Genomic DNA, 7,579 nt, shown 5'->3' on the forward strand with positions numbered 1-7,579 from the left:
AAAAAAAAAAATAGAAAATAAGAACGAAAAAGAAAATGAAATATCTTGGAATATATTTAAAAGATTTCTGGAGAGAACTATGAAACACTGCAAAAAAAATTGCAGAGGATATAAACAGATAGAAGAACATACTATGCTCATAGCTTGGGAAAAAAATGTCTGTACTACCCAAACAACCTACAGATTTAATGCAATCCCATTAAAATAAAATCTTGAAATTTTATTAAAATTTTAAAATCTTTGAAAATCTTGAAAAATAGACTCCTACATTTTGCACAGAACCAGAAAAAAATTCCAATAACCAATGCAACTCTACAAATTAAGAACAAATCTGGGGTCACCACTTTACCAGACTTCAGGCTATACTACAAGTCTAAGGTGATCAAAACAGCATGGTACTGGCATAAAAATTAGAGATGTAGAGCTATGGAACAGAACAGAGAATCTAGAGATGAAAACAGCATCATATTGCCATCTGATCTTTGACAAAGCAAACAAAACATACACTGGGGAAAAGAATCCTTATTCAATAAATCACGCTGGAAGAACTAGTTACCCCTAATTAAAAGACTGAAACTGAAACCACACCTCTTATCATTTACAAAAACTAATTCATGATAGATAAAAGATTTAAATCTAAGACATAAAACTATAAAAACCCTAAGTAAAAGTGTGGGAAAAACTCTTAATCTTACTGGCCCAGGGAAAGTATTTATAGAGAAGACTCCACTAGCAGTTGCAGCAACACAAATAAATAAATAAATGGGACCTGGTAAGTTTAAAAGCTTCTGCATAGCTAAGAACACAAACAACAAAGCAAACTGACAACCTACAGAATGTGAGAAGATATTTGCATGCTATGAATCCAACAAAGGGCTAATAACCATAATCTGCAAAGAACTCAAACAAATCAACAAGAAAAGTCAAACAACCCTATTAAAAACTAGGCAAGAGACATGAACAGAAACTTTTCTCATGAGGATAGACCAACAAACACAAGACAAAATGCTCACAGTCCCTCATCATCAGAGAAATGAAAATCAGAACTACTTTGCGATATCACCTAACCCCCAAGAGAATGGCTTACAGTACCAGGCCTCAAAAGCAAAAGATGAAGGCATGGATGCAGAGAGAAGAGAACACTCAGACACTGCTGGTGGGACTGCAAACTGTTATAGCATCTATGGAAAGAAGTATGGAGACTCCTCAAAGAACTAAAAATAGATCTACCATTTGATGCTACAATCCCATTACTAGGTATCTACCCACACACAAAGACATTTTACCATAAGGACATAATGCACTTGAATGTTTATACCAGCACAGTTCACAATTGCAAAGATGTGAAAACAACGTAGGTGCCCTTCAGCAGGTGAATGGATTAATAAACGGTGGCATATACCTTCCATAGAATACTATTCAACCATAAAAAGGGGAGACTTATCTTTTGCAACAACCTGGACAGATGCAGAGAACATTCTCCTAAGTGAAGTATCACAAAAATAGAAAAACAAGCATCACATGTATTCAGTACTAAATTGGAACCAATAAATTAGCAACTACATCCTCACATAAGGAAAACTCTCTTGGCTCAGTGCCTGTAGCTCAAGTGGCTAAGGTGCCAACCACATACACCTAAGGTGGCGGGTTCGAATCCAGCCCGGGCCCACCAAACAACAATGACAGCTGCAACCAAAAAATAGCTGGGCATTGTGGCAGGTGTCTGTGGTCCCAGCTACTTGGGAGGTGGAGGCAGGAGACTCGCTTGAGCCCAGGGGTTGGAGGTTGCTGTGAGCTGTGATGCCACAGCACTCTACCCAGGGGGGACAGCTTGAGGCTCTGTCTCAAAAAAAAAAAACAAAAAACTCTCTTAAATTCAAGTAGGGTGGGCAGTGCCCATAGCTCAGTGGGTAAGGTGCTGGTCACATACACAGGGCCTGGTGGGTTTGAGCCCGGCCTGGGCCTGCTAAACAATGACAACGTCAATCAAAAAATAGCCAGGCCTTGTGGTAGGCACCTATAGTCCCAGCTACTCAGGAGGCTGAGGCAAGAGAATCACTTAAGCCTAAGAGTTAAGAGGTTGCTGTGAGCTGTGATGCCATAGCACTCTACTAGGGTGACATAGTAAGACTCTGTCTCAAAAAAAAAAAATTCAAGTAGGGTGGAAGGGGTTGGGTAACTTCTCAACTAATGGGGATACTGCATGGGTATATTACATATGTCCTGAGTGAAAAACACAACTACAACTCAGAGTTTAATCTTGCAAAAGCAATCTAGGTCTGGCTAATTATATGTACCCCCATACTGATCTGATTTTTTTTTTTTTTTTTTGAGACAAAGTTTTACTCTGTTGCTTGAGGTTAAGTGCCATGGTGTCATCATAGCTCACAGAAATTCAAACTCTTAGGTCAAGTATCTGGGACTACAGGCACCTACCACAACGCCCAGCTACTTTTTCTATTTTTAGTAAAGATGGGGTCTTGCTTTTGCTCAAGTTGGTCTTGAGCTCCCAAGCTCCAGCAATCTGCCAATCTCAGCCTCCCAAAGTGCTAGGATTATAGGCATGAGCCACCATGTCCAGCTGGACAGATTTCTTCTATTTGTAGAGGGAGGTGGGCATCTGTTTTCTTCTACAGGACATATGGCATATTTTCAGAGGTACCCAGACTATGTTAGGGAATTAAGGTAAACTTTATAAGGCTGATAAAAAGTCCACTGGAAAATTTGCCAGGTACCTCATCAATAACATTTCCTAATCCATGGTGAGTAAACAACATCACTTTCTGACAAGTCCAGGAATCACAAGAGAAAAGAGTATTTACCCAATCCATACAGGTATCAGGGAGGCTTTTAAGTCTAACCTGAGATTCCTTATGAAAAAGTTCCAGCAAAGTCAATTTTAAAAGAAAGAAAAGTCTATATGGCTAAAGACTATTCTTTTTTTTTTTTTTTGGCTAAAAATTATTCTTACTGTACTTTATACAAATAATAAAGCCATGTATAATGAGACAAGTAAATTGATCTTATTATGATTTACCTTGAATAAAATTGGTATAGAAAAATATGGTTCATAAATGAAAAGCTATGATCCACCTATATTACAGTCTACATTGCCATCTCATAGGATGAGATGTTAAATTAAACTGATCTGTTCAGAGGACTAAGAGATTGCCCAAAAAATATAGAATGATACATAGTAGTCAGATTTGCTCCAATTTTGTTCTTTTTCCTTCTCTCTTCAGTCCTAAAATAACATCTCAGGTTTTCATATGTAAAACATTTTAAATTCAAAGTGGGGACTGAAAAAACTGAGAAATATTTACCCCAAAATACATTGCCTTGATATTTTGATATATTTTAGTATGGCTGTCACAGAAATAAAACATTACAAAACCTTACTAGAAATGCTAGTCCCTATCTAGAGCCAACACCAGGGGTCCTCAAACTTTTTAAACAGGGGGCCAGTTCACTATCCTTCAGACCCTTGGAAGGCCGGACTGCAGGCCCTGGGACGAGTAAGCTGCTAAGCAGAACGGGCAGCAGCGGCAACACCTGGCAGGCCGGATAAATGTCCTAGGCAGGCCGTAGTTTGAGGATGCCTGGCCAACACTCATATAACCAAGTTTGTCTCTGACTCCAGGACAGCGATTCTCAACCTGTGGCTGTGGTCGCAATCCCTTTTTAACGATGAAAATAGGCTCGGCACCTGTAGTTCAAGTGGGTAAGGCGCCAGCCAAGTACACCAAAGCTGGCAGGTTTGAATCCAGCCTGGGCTGCCAAACAACAATGACAACTACAACCAAAAAATGGCCAGGCATTGTGGCGGGTGCCTGTGGTTCCAGCTACTTGGGAGGCTGAGGCAAGAGAATCACTTAAGCCCAAGGATTTGAGGTTGCTGTGAGCTGTGATGCCACAGCACTCTACCCAGGGTGACAGCTTGAGACTCTGTCTCAAAAAAAAGAAAAAGAAAAAACAATGAAAATATACTATGGCATTAGGAAGGTTCAGAACCACTGCTCTAGACTAATCACACACACAAAAAAGAAATGCCAACAAGCCTTACAGCTCAACAAAGATGCTGAAGTCATTAGCCTAGTACTGCTAGATCAGAGATGTTCAACCATTTTTTTCCTCTGAAGCACATTTGATGAAGAAAAGTTGTCTTAAACAGGGCACAGTGGCTCACACCTGTAATCCCAGCACTCTGGGAGGCCAAGGCAGGTGGACTGCTTGAACTTACAAATTCAAGACCAGCCTGAGCAAAAGTGAGACCCCATCTCTACTAAAAATAGAAAAAAAAAAAAACTGAGGCAAGAGGATAGCTTGAGCCCAAGTTGGAGGTCGCTGTGAACTATGACACCACAGCACTTTACCCAGGGCAACAGCTTGAGATTCTGTCTCAAAAAAAAAAAAAAGAAGAGTTATCTTGAGCCACACACAGTAAGTATACAAAGTCTAATGAAAGCTGATTAGCAAAAAAAAATAAATAAATAAAAGGTCCATCCATCCAGACATACTTTTTATGATAAAGTATGAAAAAGTCCTCATAAAATAAGCATGCATCCCACAAGCCAAAGGTTGGCACCCCTGTCCTAGATAATCAGGCACTGCTAGATTTCTTGTTGGCTAACCAAAAGGAAGTCTGTACAATTTCAAAAACTACCTGCTTGCTGTACGTCAGGAAAAGTTAAAACCCAAATAGAAAAATTCTCAACAAACTGTGTAGCTACCACTGAGCTCTCCCACAGCTGTCTGGTTTTCAGGAGTATTCACTTGGATTATCTTGTAGTCCACTGTTCACTTAAGTACTGTGCTAAGGCTGTAAATAAGACTACTAATGTTCTCATCATGAGTCTCTTAGACTCAAAACCCAGCGCTCATGGATATTTGCAGGTGGCTGACAAATAGTTTCATTCCCTTCCCCCTGGGCACAACACCTACTATGCCTAATGTCAACCTGAAGAAGCCAGAGCTGTCATGAGCCCTTTCCCTTCTCATTTGCCCTCACCTCAAGACTGAGGCTGGGTAAAAAGCCCCAAGGGGAACTGAAACCACTCTTACAAACTGATGAAGGCAAGAGCTAGAGTGAGGCCCCCAAAACTTTGTAAAGGAACAGGCTTCGCTAAAATAATGGCAATAATCAGCCACTGTCCCCTTGTTTGCCTCCCTGTAAGTGTTACTCTAGAGGGCACAGCTAGTAGCTGCAAAGATTCTTAACTTTTCTCCGTAGATAATATCACCTGTTTGGAAACCAGAGGTAGTTTGTGAAGTATCTTCCAGTCCCAGCATTCCAATGCATTTGGCTAACCCACCCAGACTAGCAGCTCATACCAACAAACCAATTTTACTGGAATCATGACCCCAGGAGCTGAAGCAAAACAAGATGATCTCCAGACCCTTAAAATTTTGCCCCAAACTTAGCCAATTATCAAAGCTAATTAATTACCTAATCCCCTGCCTGTCAGACTATCCTTAAAGCCCTGTCTCCCCAATTCTTGTGGCAGCAGGTTTGAGAAAACCATCCTCCCAGCTTTGCGCTATGCAGAATAAACCCGTTCTCTGCTGTAAACTCTGCTGGCTCTGGGTATCAGCTTCCTCCTGGGCAGTGGGCTGACGAACCTGGCTGGGTGGCAACAGAGCAAGAAACTGTTTCTCCCTTCTGACTCTTCTGCATCACTGCCTCCCAAAGGACTAGAGAATTCGAAGCTTTAACTGCCACATCTACAAATTAAAGTTATCATATTTAAAGAGTTCACAGATTCTACATAATGGTTAGTATTCAACGTATGAACCCCACTACACGGAAACTCACCAAGATGCAACACAACATGCTTTAGGGCTCCACAGAATTTTTTCCTTAATTTTAAAAATAAACACAATTATTTTTAAAATATTATGTAATAAGTTAGACTTTGGAAAACCCCATACTCATCCTGAGCAGCTCGAAAATGGAAAGCAAAATTCAATTAGCTCCATTGTACCTAGCCAGGCTAACGTGCAAGATCACACATCTTCATCAAAGCGTCTCTGCCAATACCAAAGAACAACAAAGGCAAGTTGAGAAGGCTGCATAGGCTTAAGTCGGCACTTGTTCGCTTTCCCAGCTTCGAAAAGAAGCTCTCTGAGGGCCCCGAGGACCAATGGGACCCTCGGCATCTCACCAGGCCGGCTGCTCCGTTCAGCACAGCTCGCTCAGCTTTTGTCTGGCCGAAGCTAGGAGCCCCGGCCGCCCGCCTCCCCGACACCCCTTCCCTCTAGATCTTTCTCCACACCCATCACTCGCAGATGATTAGTTGTTGTAGGTTTCTCTCCATCGCCCCCTCCCCTCGCAATCCCGGGCTCCTTTCAAACGCGACCAGTGCTGTGCCGGCCCAGGAGCGCAGGGTCTGGAAGGAGGCCCAGGGTGGGTTCTGGGAGAGGGGAAGAGAGAGGGGCACACAAAGCCCCGCTGACCCCACAGACACCCCCATTGCCTCTCCAAAGCAGCCTGAGATCAGCGCCCAACTGGTTGGATAAACAACCCTCGCATCCTGCACCTCGCCCCGTTCTCACCTAAGGGCCACCCCCTCCCCCCAAAGTGCACACTAGAGAGGATGACAGCGCTGGACATCGCCCCCACCCAGTCCCGCGCCCGCCACTGCGGGGGAGGGGCCGGGGCCCCGGGCGGGCTCGGGTCTGAACCTTCTAGCTGTAACCCAGTACTTACAGCCCTATTATTCGCTACTGTTGCCGCTGCGGACCAGGCAGCCGCCGCCTTCTCCTTCCTCCACCCCAATGAGGTTAAGCACTCGGTGCGGGGATTAAAAAAAAAAAAAAAAAAAAAGCGGGGGGAGACAGAGAGCTCGAGCCAGTGAGCGAGAAGTCGAGAGCGCGTGCGCAGTAGGGTCTCCCTTTTTCTCCTTACCGCCACCGACCCGGCCGCACCATAGAGAGTGTAAACCGAGACCAGAGAGGTGCCTGCCTCTCTATGGTAACGCCCCGCGCAGGCGCCGGTCTGGCTGCTTCGGGCTTCAAGAGGTGAAATCCTAGGAGCTTGTGCCCCCAAGGAGAACGTTAGTTGACCCTGAGGGGGACCCGTAGGGTAAAGGTTCTTTAAGTGTGGCCAAAATATAGTTAGGAACCGTAGGCAGTTGCAGGAAAATTCGAGCTAGAGAAGGAGGGTCGGATCTAAGTGGTCACACCAACAAGGACCAGATAGCAAACAGGAAAAGTTAAAGAGGAGTCTGGAAAGTCCAGATAAAAGTCGTCAACTGGAACTTCCTTTGATTCGGCGGCGGGGGGCGGGTCTAATACCTGAAGGAAACGGCCTTTCACTTCTGGGTTACACGCGTCCGCCCACCTCGCTAAAGGAAATTGTGCCCTCGGACTTCCCGTAGAAGGGTTGTGCGTCCTTTCTCCCTTCCCTTCCTGAGTAGGCGCGGACGCCTGTGCCGGAAGCGCAGCATTTTAACGGTTCTCTTCCCTTTTTGGAGAGGATAGTGTTCAGTGAATGCCTATGGGACTTTTAGAGTGGGTCAGCTAGAGTCCTTTTCTTTTTCTTTTTTGTAGAAACAGAGTCTCACTTTATCGCTTTCGGTAG

General features: G+C 43.8%; 1 protein-coding gene across 1 annotated transcript in view; it reads right to left on the reverse strand.

The window, feature by feature from the left end:
* CLASP1 (cytoplasmic linker associated protein 1) overlaps positions 1-6,958 on the reverse strand; it is a 303,536-nt gene extending 296,578 nt beyond the window's left edge. The window contains exon 1 of the mRNA XM_023514808.1: positions 6,707-6,958. The gene's annotated coding sequence lies outside the window, so the exon portion shown is untranslated. The remainder of the gene's footprint in view (positions 1-6,706) is intronic.
* Between the last annotated feature and the right edge of the window lie 621 nt (positions 6,959-7,579).

The sequence above is a fragment of the Otolemur garnettii genome, unplaced genomic scaffold, assembly GCF_000181295.1.
Source record: "Otolemur garnettii isolate 467f Iridium unplaced genomic scaffold, OtoGar3 scaffold00059, whole genome shotgun sequence".
NCBI classification, from domain to species: domain Eukaryota; kingdom Metazoa; phylum Chordata; class Mammalia; order Primates; family Galagidae; genus Otolemur; species Otolemur garnettii.